General features: G+C 53.4%; 1 protein-coding gene across 2 annotated transcripts in view; it reads right to left on the minus strand.

Moving 5' to 3' along the window:
- Positions 1–13,187, minus strand: part of Elfn1 (extracellular leucine rich repeat and fibronectin type III domain containing 1) — a 62,196-nt gene extending 49,009 nt beyond the window's left edge. Inside the window, exon 1 of one of the 2 annotated variants that reach the window (XM_029555190.1) lies at positions 13,089–13,187. The gene's annotated coding sequence lies outside the window, so the exon portion shown is untranslated. Of the gene's footprint in view, positions 1–9,405; positions 9,465–13,088 lie in introns of those variants that run through there. The other variant, XM_008851412.1, reaches the window with a different exon arrangement.
- Positions 13,188–23,584: the final 10,397 nt, after the last annotated feature.

A 23,584-nucleotide genomic window follows, 5' to 3' on the forward strand; every position in this document is an offset into this window, starting at 1 on the left:
ATGGCCAACCTCACTGGTCAACTTTGAAACTGCAAACTGGACCAAGCAGATACCACTGTGCTCCGTCTCGGATATCCACAATAAAAAGACCAACCAAACCAGGCACCAAGAAGACAAAGGGGGCGAAGATCCTCATGGGTTTCTGATGGGAATGAAAAGTGATTTGGAAGTTCAGAGACTTGGCAGTTTGTTAAGAATTTATATATAAACTTAACCAAATGACTCAGCAATCCATTCCAAGGGATCTACCCGGGAGAAATGAAAACAGGCGGGGACACAAAGGCAGGTACACAAAATGTCATGGCGTGATTCATTACGACCCCAAACTAGAAATGATTCAAACATCCATCCCTGAAGATATGGAGAAAGGAGAGTGGTCTGTCAAGACAGGGGAATACTACTCAGCAATTAAAAATAAACATGGAATGATTCATACAGCAACATGAATGAGTTTCAAACTGTTATGTTAGGGTTGGGGAGATGACCTCCCATACATGAAGATCTGTGGTCCATTCCCAGAACCCATGTTAAAACAAAACAAAACAAAACAAACAAAAAAATCAACTCGTGGTGGTGTGTGCTAATAGTCCCAGCAATGTGGAGATGGGTACAAGAGGGTCCCTGGGGCTCACTGCCCAGCTAGCCTAGTCCACTTGGCAAGTCCAAGTTCAATCTCTTTGTTAGAGACCCTGCCTCAAAAAAACAAGGTGGGCTGGGTATGGTGGCACATGCTTGTAATCCCAGCACCCAGGAGGCAGAGGCAGAATTCTCTATGAGTTTGAGGTCAGCCTGGTCTACATAGTGAGACCCTGTTTCAAAAAAGAAACAAACGCACAAACAGCAGCAACCGCAAAAACGCAAGGTGGATGGGGCCTGAAAGGATGACCCTGAGGGAGAGCTCTAGCCTCCACATGTGCACGCGCGCACACACACACACACACACACACACACACACACACAAAGAAGCTAAGCTAAGTGTGGTGATATGTGTCTGTCATTGCCACACTAGGGAAGGTGAGGCAGGAAGAAGGCTGTGAGTTTGAGGCCAGCCTGGGCTACCTCCTGAGACCCTATCTCAAAGCTCAGTGATGAACACAGTAGCTGGGTGGGGAGTGGAGACAGTGGCCAGCCTGGGCCTCAGTTGCCCCACCTGCATCAGCCTCCACTGTCTCCTTCTTGTGAATTCTCCCATCTGGATGGGTACATGGCGGGCCTGGGTCTCCAGGCCCCTTCTATACCCACACAGAGGCTGACTCCTGGTGGACAGACCTTGCTGTGTGGGAACAGACCCTCAGTGGGGAGCCCCTTCCTCCTCAGTAGCAGATCTTGTGATGCCCGCTAGCTTCCTCTTGCTTATCCATCACACTGCAGTTTGCTGTCTCTTGCAGTAGAACTCTGGCTGACTCCCGAGCCACTCAGTTGGGGAGACAGAGTCAGGGAGGTACAAGGCAGGGAGGGATGCCTGGGGGCCAGAGGGGCGAGGGGGCCGCATGGGAGAAAATCAAAGCAACAGGATGTGGGCACACTAGGCTACTGAGGGGACAAAGTCCAGGCTGGATGGGGGCTGCTGGGCTGCACTTTTGGCAGCTCTTGGGTTTGTTGTGAGAGACCTGCATCATGGGTGGTGATGGAAAGAGGGTGGGAGGGGGGCTTCAGCTCAGGCTTCTGGACCCCACACCCAGTTCATGCCCTACCCAGCCAAGCCACACTTCCCTGCCAACCCCTTACTGTGGTAACCCTCCCTTTTCTGTGACCCAGGTGTGGAGACAACTGTGGCAAGATGGGAGTCAAGAGAGGGTCCCATCTGGGTGTTGGATTGTACTCCAGAGTGTGAGGCCATGTGTGAACCTGGCTGATCAGTGCCTGTACACACCTTGTGTGTCTGAATGTGAATGTGTGTGCCCTCCCTCCTAGGGGGCCGGCCTGTCCGTCAGGGGAGCAACAGTGCTGGGGGTACCTCTTCACTGCTCTGTTTGAATCCCAACTTATGTGAATCAAGTGAGGGTACACCTTATATCTTTTATTTTTATTTGTGAAGAGGGCTCACCATTTGTGCAAGTGCGTGTGTGTGTGTGCGCATATATGTATGGGTGAGCGTGTGCACGTGTGGGGGGGCATGTGTATATGTATGAGTACACGTGTGTATGCATATGTGCACGTGGGTGTGTGTGTGGGTGTGTGTATATGTATGAATGTGTGTATGTGTGTGTGCATGTGTGCGTGTATATGTATGAGTGAGTGTGTGTATGTGTGTGCATGTGTTGGGAGTGGGGTGGGGTTGTAGAGCCCAGAGGTCAACCTCGGGTATCATCCCTCAGGGGGCGTCCACCTTGATTTTTGAGGCAGGGTCTCTCACTGAACCTGGAGCTCATGGAGAAGGCTAGGCTGGATGGCCGGAGAGCACCAGGGATCCTCCTATCCCCATCTCTCCAGCACTGGCACCACCACGCCCAGCTTCTTACATGGGTTCGGGGGATGAAACTCAGGCCCTCATACTTGCAGAGCAAACACTTTATATATAGACTGAGCCATCTCCCCAGCCCCAAAACTCTGGATTTCTGACAAGCTGTTTTTCTAAAATCCTGTCCATAGTGAAGCGCATCCCTCACATCTAACTCGTCCTAGCTCTGTGGGGACACGAGAAGGAGATCAAAATGGGTCCGGATGTCTTGTGCCTATAAGGCACAAATGCCCAGGATGGCAGAGCCAGGCAGCGCTCAGACCCAACAGGTGCGAGGCCCCCGGTGTCCAGTACCCCCACTCAAATTCACCTTCCCCTGCTGTGTTGGATTCGAGAAAGAGAAACCACCAAAAGCACATTCCCTTTACAGAGCCTGAGCCATCACAATTCTGAACCCACGTCGGCCACCCACCCTGGTATCAAAGCAACAGAAGAGACAGCATCCCTGGAGGGTGTACACACATACGTGTGTGTGTAAACATGTGTATGCCTGTCCCATGTTCTCACAGTTACTGACATGTACTCCCACTCACTGCTAAAACCAGAGAGTCCTATCTCCAAGACACGTGGGATGCCCATCCCCTAGAATGTAGGGCCCCCTGTCATGGTGCCCCCAGGAATCCCAGCAGAGTTCACGCCCCGCAACTCCATTTCTGAAGCACTAATGAACAACAGGGGCGAGCAGGGCTGTCTCGCTGAAGCCTTGCTCTCCATGGAGCGGTGCCCCTCATTTCCTACCTAATATGGACAAGAAAATGGGTTTTGCTTTACAGAATATTTTTCTCTATAAGAAGGCGAATGGCTCCAACTATTGAAAAATATTACATTTTATTCATTTGCGGGGAGTATGTGCATGCCATGGCACTCACGCGAAGGTCAGAGGACAACTTCCAGGAGTTGATTCTTTCGTCCCCCATGTGAGTGTTGGAGATCAAACTCAGATCTTAGGCTTGGCAGCCTCGCTCCAATTTTTCAAGCAATGTCAAAATAGAAGTCACCTCTCTCTCAGTCTCTCTCCTTCACCAGGGCCATCACCCCAGCTCCTTGAGGGTCTCATTTTATTTATACATTGAAAAATACTTTCTTTACCACAATGGGGGAGGGGATTTTGTTTATTTATTCATTCGCTTGTTCATTTGTTTGTTTGTTTGTTTTTGGAGACAAGGTCTCCTGGTAGCCGCAGCTGGTTTGGAACTTGTTATGTAGACCAGGCTGGCCTTCATCTCAGAAATCCACCTGCCTCTGCCTCATTCATTTTGAGACCTCCAACTCACAACCCTCCTGCCTTGGCTTCCCCAGTGCTGAGATGACAAGCTTGGTTCACCACACCCAGCTCACAAAGGCCTTTCAAACATATAAATCAACCTGACCTCTTATCTGCTATAAATTTCTGTAAGTTTCCCCAGGATCTGAGATGAGATCCAACTCTTTTCAGGAACTTAAACCTGGGGTGATCAGGAACCCTGTGGTCTCTTCTATCCTCTTCTTAGTCCAAGTATTCCCTGGGACTGACCTCCCTCATACTCTGACATGTCAGCTTGTGACTACCTCAGGGTCTTAGCACCTTAGCACCCTTCCCAACATGCTCTTTCCCCACCTCCTTACCCCACAGGGCACAGAAATACCCACACACAGGATGCCAGGGTTTTGGGGCTATGCGAGAGTCCCACAAGGCAGAACCCCCAAACCCACAAGAGACAGCAGCTCGGACTCTAGAATCTCCACAACATAGACACTGTAGTGATCTGTGCACACCAGCCCTCACCTTACAGAGGGGAGATTCAAGAAGGGGAGAAGGACCCCATCAGAGGCCATACAACCTAAGTACCTGCCTAGGTCAGCCTCATCCCCAAGCAGAGGAGCAGAGCCCCTCTCTCTCTCTCTGTATTCTGCTTCCAGCCCCCTGTGACACCCACTGCCTTAGACTCATTGGACAGATTAAAACATTGAGTCATGGGGAGAAAGAGGTCACTCCCAGGGCGTATGCTGGCCCCCCCCAGAGGCCTCTGGCTGGGGAGAAGCAGTGGCTCTGCTGTTAATGCCCCACAGAAGAAACACTGAATGGGGTGAAGCACCCCCTCTCTCCTGGGGTCCCAGCAAGCTAGGGTTTGGGTTAGGAGCTTTGAGGAGGTCACAGCTTCTCCCAGAAGAAGATCTAGGGTGCCCTGATGCTACTGGGCAGAGGAAAGACCCCCAGAACGTCTACCTCACATGAGATGGCCAGGAACCAGGGCTCCGGGCTTTACCAGGCAGGCCAGGAGCTTCCCTGCCCATCACCTGATTCCTCCCAGGCTCGGTGCCCTGACCTCCCAGGGAACACACACTGTAAGAAGCTCCAGGTCCTCAGGCATCTGTGCTGTGGACACATCCAGGTCTCTGGCCCTAGGTCCTTCCCCCAACAGTGTTATGGAAGTGCAAAGCTGACTGGCTGGGTCCAGGAGGGCGAGGCCCTCTTTCCTCACCTCACACTACAAAGCCTACTCTGTGTGTGCCCTTGAAGCATCCACAGTCTCTTTCCAGACAGGATCCTTGTCCTTCCAGGCCAGCTAGAGACTACCTTCATCCCCCAGTGTGTGTGTGGCGGTGGCGGGGTGGGGGTGGGGGTTGTGTGAGCCTCTGTGTTTACTAAACCAGAGGAAGTTAATGACTAAGAGTTGCTGGGGTTTGATCCTGCTGAAAACAAAACCGGGTTCTGTTGGTAAACACCAGTGAGTCTCTGGGCTGTCAATCAAATCCTGGGGTTCCCACAGCAGGCAGGACTCCAGCTGGACCCAACTTCTTTCAAGGTAAGGGTGCTTCTGGGGGTATATGCATCTCAAGGGGCTGGGCTCTCTGGGCCTCTGTCATCTGGTCATCGTCTCCTGCACAAAAACTCTTACGGAGGTACCACAGGGAGGTGGGTGGCAGCAATGCACTTCTGAGGCCTTGGTGTTCTGGCAGACACCACGGATGGTGCATCCTCACCTCCGTAATGGACAGCCATGGACAGGGCAGAGTCCCCATTGGCAAGGGACTCTGTCTGCACCCAAGCTGATGGGAGAAATCAGGTGTGGGGGTGAGTGTGGCCTGAAGGCTCTCTAGCCTTTCTGACCTGACTCGCCACAACGACCATCCTATCTGGGCCTCAGTTTCCTCCTCTGTTAGGCTTGCTGGGCTGAGTTGATAAAGTTTCCAGGCTGACTTATGCTTTCTTGTCCCCATTTCTCTGAATCTCCAGCCTCATTTTGGGGGGTATCAAGGCCTTGCAGATGGCCCCATCCCTGCCTGTACCACTAAATCCCTTCTAACAGTCTCTTTCCATATCCAGAATCTGTCCCCAAAGCTGGAAAAGGAGGAAAACTCAGGGGATGGCAGACATTTGAAGCCCATGTCAGAGGGTGGGCTAACACACTCCAATGCCAGGGGCTGGTCATACACCTCCTTTCCCAGGCTTTAAGGACCAGCAGGCCCCTTTTCTATAAGTTCACCATGCTGGGGACAGAGGAGCATGGAGCTGTCTCACTGGGGAGGGGATCCTAAGAGTGGTGGGGACCTATGGGAGGGCACCACCAAGCAGCCCAGGAGTCCTGGCCAAGTCAATGGGGGAGAGGGCTTCTGAATAATGGTCTCAGCACTGGAAAGCTGGGTCAGGCTCCATGACTCAGTTTCCCTACACTCCAGAGCCCAGAGGGCACAAGGAGCTAAGGTCTGCTTCCCTCTACATTTTGCCTGAGGATGCTGAACTAACCTCGCTAGACCTCCTTCTAGCTCTTTCCAACAGTGAGGTCCAGCCCCGCAGTAAGAAGGCAAGCCCTACCTGTCCTGACCTTCAGAAAGCCCAAGTTCCATGACTCATTGCCCCTGACCTTGGACAGTTCTAGACCCTTTTGGAAAATGGGGCTGGGGTAGTTGATCTTCACTAGAAAGCAGCACATTTGTCCCTGTGTCTTTCTTCCCATCTCTGGACCACAGTTTGGTTCCTAGGCTCAGAGCAGAGTGCACAGTGAGTGGGCTGAGATGGATGGGAGTCCCAGTCTGGTCCTCAACCCTGCCCTGCCCTCCCCTCCAGGCATCTGACTGACAGTCTCAGGAGGCGGAGTGGGGTCCATAGAATCGGATGCCCAGACTGGACTGTAGAAGGGTGTCACAAAGTCACTTCTTGCTCACCCTGGTACTGCTAGCCCATACAGGTGTAGGAGGAAACAGGTGTCCCCAGTAGCCCGAGCAAACAGCCACTCCAGATCTGAGCTCTCTGTGCAACCCTAGACATCATCCTGTCCTCTGGGCCTTATCTCCCCACAGGAACCTCAGGAATGATGACGCCCACATTTCCCGCAGGGGGATCCTTTCACCAGCCACCCCAGCAAAGACCCACCCAAGGCCAGTTGACACTGAGGCTTTGTTAGAAGAAATGAAATCCAGGACAGAAAACCAAAAAGAAACAACAGAAAGGAGGTGGAGAATGATGAATGTATCCAGTGTCTGTGGCGACATCACCAGCCGCTCCAGGTTCAAGCATGGAAATTTATGTCCCCATCATCAGCCCTGGAGATGTGTCTCCTGCCTGTCACTCTTTTTTTTTTTTTTTTCAATTCTGCTCCCTCTGTCCATATGTATGTGCCACCTACCCGGGATGGCTATGGTCTTTGCCTCTTTCTGCAGAGAAATATGAACCCATTGGGCCGAGGCCTCTCGGCTTTTAAATTTCCCAGAAACTACAATATCTGAGTCAAGTGGTGCCACTCAGAATAGGGTCTTCTCCAAATGGGAACTGGGTCCCTTAGGGATCAGATAGTGCCATGAGTGGGTGGGAGGGCATATGAGAAAGCCTTCCTGAGTGTTGAGGAAATTCCCTTTAAAATCTAGAACTGATGTCTAGGTGCACGAGGCAGGCAAGGGGCCCAGGGCAATAGAGGACCTACTGATTCATTTCTGTTGGAATTTTGGTCCTGATAACTGGTATGAGGGCCAAAGAGTCAGATTCAGAAACAGATTCAATGACCCAAATGCTTGGACCTAGAGAGGGGCTGCTCCACACCCTGGCTCGGGGCTCTCCTAGGGGTCTCAACCATCTGTTTTGGGGAAAACAGGAGAGATGGAGAGCAGGTTTCCAGCCTAAGTGTGAGGGGCTTGAGGCCAAAGCACTTGGGGAAGTCACGGTGCTTTACGAATGGAGGAGGGTGGGATAGGACTTGCCTGCTCACTCTCCCTCCTCTAGTCAGAGTACCCCTACTGTCTCTGTTCCCCTGTCTGTCAAGCCTCAGAGTGGGGGCTCAGTGTAAGGTGCCCATTCTAGCTTTTTTGAGAGTCACGGACTGTCTGTGCCAGCCTGCTGTATCATGCTGAGTGCTACGCACCCAGAAGACCAGTCACCCGGCCTTGGGGGGCTGCACAAAGACCAAGGAGCTGGGAGAGAAGAGCTTAACCACAGGCCTTCACACCTAGAGACCCTGAGGGTGTCTGCTCAGCAAGAGGAGGGGCTCCAGACACCCCTCAATCTGCCTGGACCCCTAAGGGCCTCGGACAGTGGAAGACCAAATCTCTGGGGCCTCAGACAGACTCCTAACCCCTAAATCCAGAGGGAAAAGGGGTTTCTCCTTACACTACACTCAACCATCTGCAGTTTAACTCTCCACCTTTGGACACACAACTGGACTGGGACTTAAAAATCTCTCTTGAACACTTGTTCAATTAAAAGGTGATACCCACGGTGCGGGTGGAGAGCTAGGTGAAAGAGATGACATTTTTTGTGAGTTTGAAGTGGCACAGCTCCAGTGTGATCCATTGCCCCTCCGGGTTGGGTAGAGGTTGAAGGGCTCTTTGGAATGTATTTCTAGGAGGCAGCCCCTGAGACAGAGGGGGAGGCCTGTCTTTCATATCTCCTCCCAGCTCTGTGCCCTTCCAGAATGCCTGTCCCCAAAGTTCCCATTCTCTCCTAGCCTCTCCCCTAGTCCCCCAACCATATATAGGGGAAAGGGGCCAGATATAGCCAGCAGCTCTTTGATTGTCCCGCCCTGGCCTGAAGGAAAGACCTCGATGTCCATTCCTTCTCAAAGTCTTATCATCCTATCCCCATTTCACAGGTATAGAAACTGAGGCTCAGAGATGTCACCTCCTCCAAGATAACAGAACCTGTTTGTGGAAGAGCCTATCGTTTGACCTCAGAGGTTGTCAGTTCCTGGGGGAGCATGAGGGTGGCTGCAGTTACAGCCCAGACAACTTACAGGCCTCCTTTAGCAACAAGCAGGTTAGAATTGTCCTTAGAGTGGCCAGGAGGGGAGAGAAGCAGGCTCATTTTCCTACCCCACTTCCCAGAGACAGAATTGAGGATGAGTCCAAGGTTGTGGTGGTGGGGCAGTGCCCACCAAGTTGATAGGAAAGTCCTCAATTCCCAGGTCAGGGTTCATACCCACTGGTCTCTACACAGAACATGGGCTGACTGGCATAAGACTGGACAGTCCCGGGTGTCTGCCAGTAAGCTCTCCTCCTCACTAAGGAGGGCTGACATGGTAGGATAGGTGTCAGGGACTCACTCGGTGGAGGAGGGGAGTGGACACTGTGAAGGTTTCTGAGCAGGGCAGGGCAGGCTGGGCACGGTCGTGGGCACTGGGGAGCAGGGCCACGTTAGGGCAGCTAAGCCGAGAAATGCTAGGGAACCGGGATGCTCCACGGGAGACTGCCGCAAGGACTTCTCAGGCGAAATCAGGACCCCCGGGTGACATGAGGCCCCCAAGTCGCCCTGCTGAACCCGCTCAGATTAAGCCACAGTCAAGTTCCTACAACTTTACCGCTGTGCTGCCCAGGACTGTGCGCCGGGGGCCGGGTGCAGCCAGGGGGTCAGGGGCGCACGCAGCGCGGGAGTGGGCGTCGCGCAATGTCGCCAAGTGGGTCACCAAGCAGAGTGGCCGGTGTCCCACGCTCCCCAGCTGAGCTCCCACGCGAGCTGGACAAGCTCCACGGCTTACCTGCCCGGCCCCGGCTCGGCTGCCGTTCCGGGGCTGCACGCCTGCCACTGCCGCCACCGCCACCACTGCCACCGCCACCGCCACCGCCACCACTGCCGTCCTTCAAGCTCTAAGTTCGCTCTCGGATTGAAATTCCTCGCCTGCTTCGCCCATCGATCTGAGCGCGCGCCCCGCCCCTTGCCGCGCGGCCTGGGAGGGGGGCCGCTTCCCGCCGCCCTCCCTCCCTCCCTCCCTCCCTCCGTCCCTTCCTCCCCCGCTCGCCCTCGCCACCCGCCCGCTCCCTCCACCCCCTCCGCGGAGCAGTCCGGCTGCGAGTGCCTCGCTCCCTCGCCTCGCTGTCCGCTCTGCGCTGCAGGTTCCCATCACTGCCCGAATCCGAAGCGCGGCTCCCGGGAGGTGGGGGCGGCCTTGGACGCTCAGAGGGGCATCCTGGCAATCCTTCCACACACACCAAGTGGGAGGGGGCAGCTCAACCTGCAGGGGCCTCGCTTGACACCACCACACCAACACCAAGACCTTCGCAGAACCTGGATCCTGGGGTTGATCTGGCCCACATCCCACACATCTGGGACTTAGGGGCGCAGAACCACACTTCTTGGCTCCAAATTTCCCCATCCTTCCTTCACTCACTCACCCGAACCTCTAGGAAGACTTGGGGCGGGTGCGGGCTCTCCAGGACCCTTCCAGCTTAGCCTGGCATCCCGGATGTGTGGGCAATTGGGTGGAAGCCCCAGGAGAGAAACCGAGTCAGGGCCACCTCCAAGGCTTGCCCCAGGCCACCCACTCTAAACCCCAGGAACTTGTCACTCTAACCAGCACATTCCAGTGACAGGGTCCTGGATAAGTCCAGTCCTCAGTCCCACCCATGCTTACCGCAGATCCTGCCCCCCCATCCTCCCGCGCTGCCCCCTCCCCGCTTCCTGTCCCCCTCTAGCTTCCCGGCCTCAGTACCCCCGGCACGCTCTGTCCGCTCCTCTGCCTCAACCGCAGCTGGGCAATTCACCGAGCATACAAAAGAGTTGACTCAATTCAGTGGCAGAGCAAACCAAGATAAATCCTATAGTGTGTGGGGACCGGAGAAGGGATGTGAATGAACGCCCACAGCAGCAGTCAGCCTTGTATGGACTGGCCCAGCCCCAGGGTGGCAGGGCTGGGCTCCCACCTGGCCTGGGCACCCATACGAACCCCAAGGGGGGGTGTTCTGGGCTCTTAGCTCCCTTTCCCCCTGCCAACCCTTCAGAGCCCAGGCTGAACTTGGGAACTGAGTGCTGTGTGGCCTCCCAGTTCCTGCTGGGTGGGGTTCTTAGGAAGAGACAACGAAGGTGGGTAAGGACTGAGTCTGGAAAATGCATGACTGAGAAGGATCAAGTGGGACATCTGAGATGTATACCATCACAGCCAGGGCTAGGGCCAAGGCTACCAAGTAGATTCTGTTCCAAACCCAGGCCCAGGGACCTCTGGTAGGAGATGTGGGGCACTCTTCCTTCCTAGCTGTGTCTAAAAGGGCTACCAGCTGCAGACCTTGAGGGAAAAGCTTGTACCTGGGCTTTCCCTGGTCACTCTTGGAAGGACCTCTGGTCTGGCTAGTCCTGTGCAGGGAGTGGAAGGTGCCTAAACCCCCACCATCACCCTCAGAAGATAAACCCCTAGAGGCGGGTGGCTGACTCCCCACGTCTCACAGGCTCCCCCTGGTCTGGTCCTGCACCAGCAAAGCCCTGACGGATATGGCAAGAAACAGGCGCTGAGGATGTGTGTGGCTTATATACCAAGCTTTGCTACAGGAGGCACCCCCAGGTTCAGTGATCCTGTCTTTGCTCTGATCTTCTACAGGGCTGACTAGCAAGCTGGGGTCCAGTTCCCTTGAGCACTCTTGACCAGCGCGGCTCACATTCCAGGCAAGTTTGTGGCCCAGCTGGGTCTGGAGCAGGACTGGAGGCCAGCTGACCCAAAGGAAGGAGGCTGCTGTAGGGAGTTAGGTCCCCCAGACTGTATCTCACCTCCCCCCCTCCCCAAGTCCCTCAGAGAGGTTGCTCTGCCGTTTGCCACCAGCAGTCCAGGAGTCCCATGGGGCAGACCCTCCACCAGGATGGGTTTCCTTGTAAGCCATTAATTCTAACACAGAACCACCAGAGAGCACATCTGTCAGGGACTCACGGCTGTGTCCCACACCCCTTGTACCTCCCCCAAACCCAGAGCAGTGGAAAATATGTGCCACCTCAGATCTGCTGAAGAGGGCTGGGGATGGTATCAGGGGTCTGACGGTGAATGGGGGACGGGGAAGAGGCTGTTGCCCTGGGGACAAAGATTCCCAAGCTGTTTGGGGACTGGACTCTGCAGTACCCCTCCCAAGAGGGCAGGAAGTGCCCATCTTCCCTTTCTCCACAAAGGGTCTGACCTGAGCTTTGGGGTGAGGTGGGAGGAGGGAAAGGGCACAGAATCCTCCTGCGATCTCAGAGTGCTGGAAAGCTACTCCAGGAGGGGGACAGGACACTTCCTCCTTCCTTCCCTCACAGGCAGCCCAGCCCCATCCAGGAGCTTTGGAGGCCAGTCTGCTCTCTACAGCCCCTAGGCTGCTGTGAGTGAATGTGTCACTCCTGGGCAGCTGGTCGGGAGGACTGGAGGCTGCTTGGGGGAGAGGATCCGCCCCCCCCCCATGTCTGGCAGAGAGGCCCCAGGGACCTCACACCAAGCATTGCCTGAAGGAGTTCGAAACAGTGCTCGAGTGTCCAGTCCTGCCTGGGCCATTGACCCTGGAAGCCAGAGTCCAGACTCAGGAAGTATGGGAACAGAAAAAGTTAGGGGAGGGGGTAGGTGACACCTTGAGGCCCAAGAAGAAAAGAAAGGGAGGAGGGCAGGGGCCAGGCGACAGAATGGGCCCATAAGAACTAAGGGGTCAGCCTCTGGCTAGGGTCCGGCTGCAACCGGCTGCAACCGACAGCCAAACCCAGCCCCGCAGGTTTTCCCAGTCGGGAGAGGCGCTTGTCACCGCTGCCTATTAACCGGGTCTTTCCAGGGAGCCAGACCGAGCCCTGAAACGCAACTGGAGTGGGGGTGCAAGTCTTACAACACCCTTCCCAGGGCTCTAGCAGCTGAAGAGCAGCCCACTGGGCAAAGGCGAGGTCCCCATCGCCCACTTTCTCTCCTCCACCGACTAGGAGAGGGGGGTTAGATTGGGGGTACAGCTTCTGGGCCAACTTGGGGCGCCAGCCATCCCGTGCACTCCCTGGCAAAGCCACCCTTTCCCTTTGCTGTTGGTCCTGGCAGGTTTCTGCTCTCTGCGAGCTCAGCAAAGTTTCGGGGTCCCAGCGACGCCTCCTAACCCAAGGGGGGGTGGTCCCAAGCTTGGGTATTCCATCCGCCGATTCTAGGAGGGAAGTTTGTCTGGCCTGAGCTCCGGATCCAGAACTTCGGGTGCGCCCGCCTGTGATCGCGGGTGGGTGGGGGGCTCCAGGGAGCCTCGGATTTTACCGGCGAGGAAGGGACTCCACTCCGGCTCCGAAGCCCAGGGCAGGGCGCGGGTCGACTAGGGTGACCAGAGCTGCTGGAGCCGCTGGGGACTCCCGCGCCACCCGGGAAGCCGCCGCGAGAGCATCATCTCTGCCCCTCCCCCCAAGGGGCGGGGACCTGTGGACCCCACGTCTGCAGCAGAGAGAACCCCCACCCCCCTGAAGACCCCATCCTACCTGGACCCGGGTGCGTCCCCGGGGCTGCAGACTCGGTCACCCGGGAGCAGAGCGCGCGCGCCCTGGTCCCTGGAGCGCCGCGGTGGCGGTGGTTTCCCCGGCTTCCTGGTTCTCTTCCTCCTCCTCCAGGCTCTCGCAGGCTCCAGACAGACCCCCTCCCCCTCCCTTGCTGCCCGCCCCTCCCCGAGCCGGCCGGGCTTGGGGATCGGCCTGTCGCCGGGAGCGGAGCGGAGCCGGGCTGCGGCGCTCACTGCGTCAAGCTCCCGGCACAGAGATCCGAGCAGCCCGGAGCCGGCAGGGCAGGCGGGGCGGTGGCAACGGAGAAGGGGCCGGGCGGCTCCGGCCGTGGAGCTCGAGCGCGGATGCCGTGGCAGCGGCCGCGGCGACGCGAGGTGGTGGCACATTTTGTGAGCTAGAGGCAGGTCGGACGTGGGAGCCGCGCGGGGAGGGGACCCGAGCAGGGGTGGGAGCTGCTGCACCGCCGTCAGTGGCCGAGGTAGGGGGGTGGGGTGTCCTCGAGGCGAAGTTGGCTGCGGGGACATCTAACGAACAGTGGCACAGCCTCGCCTCCTTTCCCTTGTCTGCCCCCCGCCCCCCCCCGCCCCCTGCCCGCGCCCCAGACCACAGAGCGGAGCGCGGTGGAGCCGAGTCCCTGAGTGTCTAGGGGTTGGGAACCTGAGTGGTGATGGGAGGTAGGGATGTGAGGCGGGGATGTGCACACGCGCGAGTGCACAAACACTTGCAGACACACGAAGCCTTGTAGAAGTTGACCCGAAGTCAGACCCTGTGTAGGCGTAATTGTCACAGCACCACCCGCAGGGACTGTGTGTATCACAGGGTGGGGAGGGCTGGGGACAAGGGGTGGTCAGGAATGCCAGGGGCTTTCTCCCCCTCCCCCAAGGTCGCCGACCCCCTTTACAGTCCCTCCCCTCCGCATCACTTGTCCCCACCCCCTTTGGGCTCGGAGAACCACAGGCTGAGATCAGCCGGGCACCTTCCCTGCCCTGAAGGTTCTGTGTGAAGGATTCCCTTCCCACTAGCCTCTCTCTGGATTCCCCCGGGACCTAAAGTCGCCCATCTGGGGCTCTGAGCCCCAGGTCCCCCCAGTCGTCCCAGGAGCACTTGACTGAGCCGGCCACCTTGCCTTCCACTCCCCACCGCGCCCCTTCCCCAGCCGGCAGCTTTGGCGTTGGGTGAAAATTCCAAATCAAGTTCGAGAGCGCCCTCGTCGGGCTAAGGCCCTGCACGCAGCTTCTGAGGCGCTTCGTGCCCAGCTGGGGAGCCTAGGACCCCCCTGGGCGCCAGACTCTTAGATGCCTGCTGCCAGAGTGGGCACCCGAGAGCCGCGCTGCAGGGAGCAGCGCCCAGCTTTCCGGAGGAAGAAGACCAGCACCGCAAGGAGGGGCCAAGCGTAGGCAGCAGCCAGCAGAGGGGATGCTGGGGACCTGGACCACCCTTCAGGTGTCATTTCAGCTGGGACAGACTTGGGAATGAATGGTGTCAGGCTTGGAGCAATATGATCAGGGGACCATGATGGGCACCCGGTGCTCAATCCTGTGGCCTGTTCTGCAACTTTTCCACAGCAAATTCTGCCAGATCCCCACTTCACGTTTCCTTGGGGATAGGGGTAAAAAGACCCCAGTTGGGACTGGGGCATGGAGAAAAGTCCAGTCATTCCCCTGAATTCCTGGACCCAGAGCTTGATGATCAAGAACAGAGCTGTCCTGTCATTACCCTTGCTCCTGGCTCTGAGACCTCCAGGGGGTCGGGGCTGTGGTGAAGGCTCCTGGAACCTCTTTTCCTAGACCCCTCAGAGCCTAGCTCTCAGTAGCCTAGATGGCACACCCCGCACCCGTTTTTATCACTTTCCCCCTCCTCAGCAGGAATCTGGTTCCCCTGGAGTTGGCCCAGCAGCAGATGCTGTTCTAGCAGTGGTCCTGCATGCCCCTCCTCCCCAGCTACAGCTCTTTAAGATGTTGAAACAGAGGGAAGGGATACTGCCCCCACAAAAAGGCCAGGCACCCCTCCGGCTGAGAATGGGAGGTCCCAAGACCAAACTCAGGCCAGAGTTGTGGAGGGGCCTATTCTCTCCCTGTCCTCCCCTTCCCTTCCCCCTCTCCAAACCCTGCCACCAGCAGACACATAGACACATGTACTCCCTGCAGCTGGCATTGTGGATACACTGTGCCCATACACTCACAGAACACAGCCTTACATCCTGGTGGGCACACCCTGTAACTCACCCCCTAAGCCCACCACCACCAGGAGCATCATCCTTTGACAGGGAGGGCAGGAACCCATCACACACCCAGAGGGCCTGTGCAACCACTCACCAAAGCACCCCACCCTGCTCCGGGGTCACACATACCCAGGGAGCGGCAGGGAACCATTGGAGAATCTGTGCACACATCTGATGTGGGACTGCAAAAGCCACTCCTAGGAATGGTTCTCCACAGGCTGTTTGTGACTTGGTGAATCCCAGTAGATTAGGGCAGCTCAGGAGTACTTCTAATGTCTCCATCTCCATTTCACAGATGGCACTACTGAGGATCCAGGATTCATCCGGAGCTGAATTCATAACCAGGTACAGGGTCCAGCCAGAACTGAAGTCCAGACCAAAACTGCTGTTTCCCCTCCTCTCCCTCTTTTCCTTTCCCCTCCCTCTCTCCCTCCAACTTCCCCTTCCCTCTCCTCTCCTTCCCCCTCCCCACCTCCCCTTCCTCCTCTTCCCCCTCCTCTTCTTCCTCATCCTCATTCTCCTCTGCTTTTCCTCCTCCTCTTCCCCCCTCCTCCTCTTCCTCCCAGTCCTCCTCTTCCTCCTCATCTTCCTACAGGTTCTCACTCCGTAGCTCAGGTCCATCTGGAACCCCCAATCCCCCTGCCTCTGCTTCCTGAGTACCAGAAATACAAGCCTGTGCCACCAGCCCCAGCTTGCCCGTCACATCTCCTTACCTGATTCCACAAGTGTTCCTGCGCCACACCTGCTCAACACACACACACACACACACACACACACACACACCACACACACACATACCACACATGCACACACCCCCCACACACACACCACACATGCACACACACACCACACACACACACACACACACACACACACACACACACCTCCTCAGCAAGGCTGTGTGGACAGACCCAGGTGCAGCAACAAGGACTGTCCGTGCTGAGTTGAGCAGATGAAAGGCCTGGAACTGATTCAGAGAGGTGTGCCCTCTCCTCTGGGCACATGTGGGACCCAAGGACCACTGGCCTTCCTGATGCCCAAAGGGATCTTGCATGCCAGGTAGAGACCCTACCAGGGAGGATTGCTTTATATGCCACTGGGTTGGGAGATCCTGTTTTCATGGAACACAGGGAAGAAACACTGTGGATGGTGTTAATTTGGAGGGGCATCCCTACACACTTTTATAGGAAATGTTGTCCCCAGAAAAATGGTGACAATTCCTTCTGGACCCAGACTTTCACTGACAATTGCAACTCCATAAAACTCCAGAGTGACAAAAGAAACACTGTCCAATTCACATCCCAGGGAAAGAGCAGTTTCCCCATATATAAAGAGTACTTACAAATCAACAAGAAAAAATGACAAGGAGGGGAAAAGTTGGAGAGGTAACAAACAAAATGAAGTAAAAAGGATGTTAAAACAAATGAAAACCACTCAATCTTAACAGAAATGCAAATTAAAGCTAGACATGATTGTTCATGCCTGAGACAGGCAGAGATTAGAAAGTTTAATGGTGTACTCTGAGGCAGATGCTCTGGGAACCTTTGAGACAATGTCAAAATTCCAAAGCCACACACCTTTGGCCCGGCATTTGCTTCTAGGAATGAGTCCTCTAGATTCACGCCACAAATGAGAAAAGTGATAGATTGCCATGAGCAAGGTTGTCTGCCAGAGCTGCCTGTCATAGCAGTAGATCCAGTAGATTGCAGGCTCCTGAACACCCATGGGCAGGGAGGGCCTGAAGGGATCACAGCTGACATGGAGATGATCTGAACCCAGTTCCAAGGCTTTCCAGCCAGTCAGTCAGTCAGTCAGTCAGTCGTCAGTCAGTCAGTCAGTCAGTTGTCAGTCAGTCAATCAGTCGTCAGTCAGTCAGTCATCAGTCAGTCAGTCAGTCGTCAGTCAGCCAGTTGTCAGTCAGTCAGTCAGTCGTCAATCAGTCGTCAGTCAGTCAGTCAGTCAGTCGTCAGTCAGTTTTTGCTGTCCTGGGAACTGAACCCAAGGCTTTGCATATGTACAAACACCTTCACTGGGCCCCCCGGCAGGAGCTCTGCTACTCTGCTACATCTTCAGCACCTTTTAATTTTTTATTTTAAGATCGGGTCTTGCTGAATTGCCCAGGTAAGTTTTGAACTCACCTGTGGTCCAGGCAGGACTTGAACTTAAAATCCTCCTGCCTCAGTCTCCCCAGTAGCTGGGCTGACAGGCCTATGCCATCACACCCAGCTCCCAGATTTTCCTTAGAGGGAAAAAATACAATATGCAGACTGGTATAAGCAGGATTTTTTTGCATTTTTATAAAAAAGGGACAAGGAAGGACATTTTATTTGCTGTGTGCACAGGCTGAGTCTTCAGCCAGTTCCTGTAGGGAGTTATGGGCAGGCGCTAGGAGGGATAGGAAAAGGGATTCATTTTTAATGTGTTATTCCTATTTATACAGACAATAAAATGCTGAGGTCTGTAACTTTTTTATAGGTCTATGTTCAGCTGTGAACATAGTGCTAGGAGTTCCTTTTTATTATTTATTACATCTATTTATTGTGTGTGTGCATGCAGACATGTCCCACATGTGCCTGTAGGAGTCACGGGACAGTTGGAATGAGTTGTTTTTGTTCTCCACCATGTGGATTATGGGGATTGAACTCAGGTCGTCAGTCTTGGTGGCAAGCTCCTTTACCCTCTGAGTCATCTCGCCAGCTCTAGTGCTAAGCTCTGACAACTGTGTACATGCGTCATAAACTCCACCTTGGTGACAGTAATAAACATCATCATCACCCTAGACGATGAAACCAACTTCACCAGATAGCGTTGAATGACATTTGAATTTTCGGCAACGTGCAGACATTTCCTCTTATAATAAATCTTAATAAAAAATGAAAATGAGAAATCCTTTGCTGTCTGTTATCTCTCTTCATCCCTATAGTAACCAGGCAGGCAAACCCTTCTGGTCCCAGTTCATGAGGTGATCAGGACTTAAGTAAAGAGACTGCATGTGAGCAGGTCAGGACTTGAACCCAAGGCTTTTAGTCAGTGGTTCTATGGAGGTTTAATGTGATCTAATTTAAAGAATTTGAGGGGCTGGGGATGGGGATGGCTCAGCAGGTAAAAGGACTTGCTATGTAAGCCTGACTACCTGAGTTCAAGTCCCAGAACCCATGGTGGAAAGAGAGAGCCAAATCCTTGAAGTTGTCCTCTGACCTCTGCCCACACACCACGGTATGTATGCACCCATACTCACACACATATATCATACACACGCAATAATAATAATAAATAAAATTAAATAAAAGATGATGCATACAATTCAAGGGACTGAGATGAGTTGGTTGATAACACACTGTGTCAGCATGAAGACCAGAGTAGGATTCCTTGAATCCACCTAAAAGCTGGGCACAGTGGCAGTGTGGCACAAGCCTGTAATCACAGTACAGGGAGGTGGAGACCAGAGGATCCCTGGGGCTCACTGGCCAGCCAGTCTAGCCAACTGGTGAGTGCCAGGTCAGTGAGAGACCCTGCCTCAAAAAACAAGGTGGAGAGTGATTGAGAAAGACACCTGACATCAATCTCTGACTTCGACATACACATGTATGCACACACATACACATAAGCACATATACACAGAATTGCCCAGCCATATCACCCTCTAATTTCAGGACATTTTGCACCCAAGAAACCCTGTACCATTATCAGCTACTTCCCCAGCACTCTCTTTAACCCCAGATGACCCACCTATTGCTCTTTGACTCTGTGGATGTGACTTATGGGTATTTCTTATGGATGGAATCATGTGAAATGTAGTCTCCTGTGATGGGCTTCTTTCATTGATCATCATGATTGATAAGATCACACGTGTTGAGACAAGTAGCAGTACTCCATTCTTTTTTGTTGCTGAATAGTATTCCACTGTATGGATGTACCACATTTTATTCACATTTTTATTCATGTCAAATAATACACTTTAGTACTCTGAGGATATGCTGAATAGAGAGACATTCCTGTGCAGTTTTGTGTGCAAATATATTCACGGGGTATGCACTCAACCCTTGAGTTGCTGAGTCACAGAATAACCCTGTGTTCGGCTTTTTTGAAGAGTCCAGTTTCCCAGAGAAGCCAGCATTTCCCATGCGCCCCACCATGCTTACCTTGTCATTTTCCATGAGGGCCATCCTAGGGAGTGTGAGGTGCTGTCTCATTATGACTGGGATTTGCATTTCCCCGACGGCTAAGGATGTGAGGATCTTTCTGTGCACTTATGGATCATTTGCATCTCTTCTTTGGATAAATGAATATTCATATTTTTGCCCACTTTAAAATCGGGATATTTATCTTCTTATTATTGGGTTGTCAGAGTTCTTTCTAGAGTCTAGACACAAGTCCCTCATTAGGTTTTCACTTGCAGATGTCTCTCGCTGTGGGTCGCCTCTTACGTCATCAGTGCTGTCGCAGCACAGAGATCCTGATGATGAATCTTCTCTTAATCTAATCTTAATGTTGACGGGGTCCAGATTTCGCTCACTTCAGTTCTTGGTCAAGTTCGATTACGTGCTTTGTCCAAGATAAGGGTTTGTTCCCAAATTCTCTGCTGAGATTGTGTGTGTGTATGTGTGAGTGTATGTATGTGTATGTATGTGTGTGATTGCTTTTGTGTGTGAGTATATATGTGTGTGAGTATATATGTGTGTGAGTATATATGTGTGTATATATGTTACATGTGTGCATGCCTGTGAGTGCATGTGAATGTATGTATATGTACATGTGTGCATGTGTATACAGGTATATGTGTGTGCATATGTATGTGTATATGTGTGTATACACGTATATATGTGTATGTGAGTACACATGTGTATGTGGGTGCATATATGTGTGTGAGTGTATACATATGTATCTGTGTATATGCATGTATATGTGTATGTGTATATGTGTGTGAGTGTACATGTACATGTATGTGTGTATGTGTGTGCATATATGCATATATACGTGTGCTCTACCACTGAGCCATGCCCCTAAACCCCTCACTGGGGGATTCTAGGCAGGTGCTCTACCACTGAGCCACACCCCAGCCCCTCACTGGGGGATTCTAGGCAGGTGCTCTACCACTGAGCCACACCCCAGCCCCCATCTAATTGAAATTTTAGTGTTAGGAAGAGCTGCCTATCTCTCCTCCCTCCTCCATTCATCCATTTGTTCATTCATGATTTCTTCCATCAGGGTCTTATGGATATGTCTCGAATTTTCTGGATACAAATCTAATATTCTCATGCCCATTGCTGTTCACAGTGTCCCAGATTTGGTCTATTGCAATCTTTCTGCATTGGCTTTTGGGGGTTTGGAGATGCAATTCAGTAGTAGAACATTCTAGGCAGGCTCTACCACTGAGCCACACCCCAGCCCCTCACTGGGGGATTCTAGGCAGGTGCTCTACCACTGAGCCACACCCCCAGCCTCTCACTGGGGGATTCTAGGAAGGTGCTCTACCACTGAGCTACAACCCCAGCCCTCTTTTTACTGCTTATTGTGAGACAGGGTCTCACCAATTACTTGGGCTGGCCTTGAACTGGCACATCCCTCCTGGGATGACAGGTTTAAGCCACCCTCTTGCCCTGGACTGTGCAGCCCAAGTATCAGCTCTCCTCCCTCTCAACCTCTTGGGGAAGGCTGGGTGTGTTTCCCCCTGCCATGTGTCCCCCCAACTTCACCCCCTCTATTGGATCACTGCAAAGGCCTTCCCACTGTCCTAACAGACAGCAGCGTCACCCTCCTAGGCTACCCTTGCAGGTATAGGCAAGCCCTCTGAAGTTCCCCATATAATCCTGAAGGACAGAGGGGCTCAAAGAGGCAGAGACATCAGGGCAACTGAGAGAAGAGGCAATATTATACTTGAAATGGGTTCCCCAAAATTCATGTTTTGAAGCCCTGGCCCGACCCTCAGAGGTGACCACACAGGAGGATTCACCCAGTGTCTGAGGTCCTTGTAAGAGGGATCAGAGTTTTGGAAGACTGCTCAGTTGGTAAAGTGTTTGATCCCTAGAACCCATCCACATAAAAAAAAAGCTGGGCCAGGCATGGTAAACTGGACCAGGCACGGTGGTACACAACTTTAATTCCAGTACTCTGGAAGCAGAAGCAGACAGATTTCTGTGAGGTCAAGGCCAACCTGGTTTACATAGAGTTCCAGGCCAGCTGGGGCTACAGGGAGACCCTGTCACAAAACAAAACAAAACAAAACAAAACAAAACTAGACAAGGTGGTTATAGGCCTGTAATCCCGGCACCAGGGAGGCAGAAATAAGTGGGTCTCTGAAGCTCACTGGCCCACCTATCCTGATGGATGAACTACAGATTTGGTAGTTTTTGTCTTAAAAATCAAAGTGGACGGGCCTGAGAAACAACCCCCAAGGTTGACCTCAGACCTCCACATGCACACACACATATGCACAGAGAGAGAGAGAAGAGATCAGGACAGACACTCATAGAGGGACAACTTCATGAGGACACAGAGTGTCATCTACAAGCCCAGGAGAGAGGCCTCGGAGGGAGCCAGCCCTGTGCACACCTCACCCCCACCCTCCAGCCCATAGGCCTATGGGAAATTTAATTCCTGTGACATTTTATTACAGAGGCCCAAGCAGGCTGGCACAGGTTGCTTTCCTGACTCTACACTGCAGCTCAGGGCTGGAGCTGGGGCCCAGGGGGTCCCTGCCATTGGTGGCTTCCTTCAGAGGCTGGCTGGTTCCCAAGGGCGCCATGGAATTGGCAGAACTGGGGGCTCCAGCTGGGCCTTGCTTCCCAACAAGCTGTCAAATGGGCATCGGATGAAACGCCTACCCCGTGTGACAGACACGGATATAAAAAGCCTCCACGGCACTTTTTATTGACTGGAAATCTTATGCTTCACATCTCATCATCTCCCTGGCTAACAGGCTGCACACAAGCTGGGAATGCATGTCAGCTGGCAGGCACACACTGCCTCAGCTGCCCTGACTCAGCCCGGAGATGACTGGTCCTTCTAGCAGCAGAACCTGAATCCAGAGCCCAGCTGGACTCTCTCCCCAGTGACTGCTGTATTACCTTCTTTTAAAAAATATTTATTATTGGGGCTGGAGAGATGGCTCAGTGGTTAAGAACACTGGTTGTTCTTGCAGAAGACCCAGGTTCAAATCCCAGCACCCATATGGCCACTAACAACTGTCCGTAACTCCAGTTCCCTCTTCTGTCCTCTTCAGGCATTGCATGACACAGGTGCACTCACGTACATGCAGGCAATACACTCATACACATAAAAAATATATATTTATTATTTTGCTGGGCCTGGTGGAGCACACCTTTATTTCCAGCACTTGGGAGGCAGAGGCAGGCAGATCTCTGTGAGTTCAAGGCCAGCTTGGTCTACACAGTGAGTTCCAGGACAGCCCCACTACAGGAAGATTCTGTCTCAAAAAGACCAAAAAAAATTTTTTATTTAGTCATTTGTTTATTCTTTATTTTTTGTATGTGTATAAGTATTTTGACTGCATGTATGTAAGTGCACCCATTTTGCACAATGTCCACGGAGGTTAGAAGAGGGATGTCAGATTCCCTGGAATTAGAGTTACAGATAGTTGTTAGCTGCCATGTGGGTGCTGAGAACTGAAGCCAGTCCTCTGGAAGAGCAGCCAGTGTTGTAACCACTGACCCATCTCTCCAGCCCCTGTATTTTTATTTTTATGTAAATGAATTTACCTGTGTGTATGTATGTATACCATGTGTGCAATGCCCACAGAGGCCAGAAAAGGGCATCAGATCCCCTGGAACTGGAGTTACAGTTACCATGTGGGTGCTGGGACTCAAACCCAGGTTCTCTTCAAGAGCAGCCAGTGTTTTTAACTGCTGAGCCATCTCTCCTTTGGGTGCAAACAGAGGCCACAGAGGACCTGCCACAAGCTGGTCTTGGAGCCTTGGCCCCATACCCAGGCCCTGAGTGTCATCTCACCCATGCCTTGGGTGTGCGCCGTGAGGAGATCCTTGCACTTCCATGTCATGACGACAATGTGAAGAGGAGGGACCCAGCCAGTCTCCTTTTTGCAAGTTAATGGCTAGGCTGGACTTGGATCTGGCTCAAAGCTCAGGGTACCCCAGACAGAGTTCAGAGAATCTGAAAGGTGAGGCAGGGTGAGACCACACCCCAGACAAGTGCCACAGGTACAGAATCAAGTATCTGTGCATCCCTGAGGCCCCCACACCAGGGACCAAGGCCTGAGGCTACAAAGGGGCCTGACAGG

This window comes from Nannospalax galili, unplaced genomic scaffold (genome assembly GCF_000622305.1).
Source record: "Nannospalax galili isolate Female #2095 unplaced genomic scaffold, S.galili_v1.0 scaffold664, whole genome shotgun sequence".
Taxonomy (NCBI): domain Eukaryota; kingdom Metazoa; phylum Chordata; class Mammalia; order Rodentia; family Spalacidae; genus Nannospalax; species Nannospalax galili.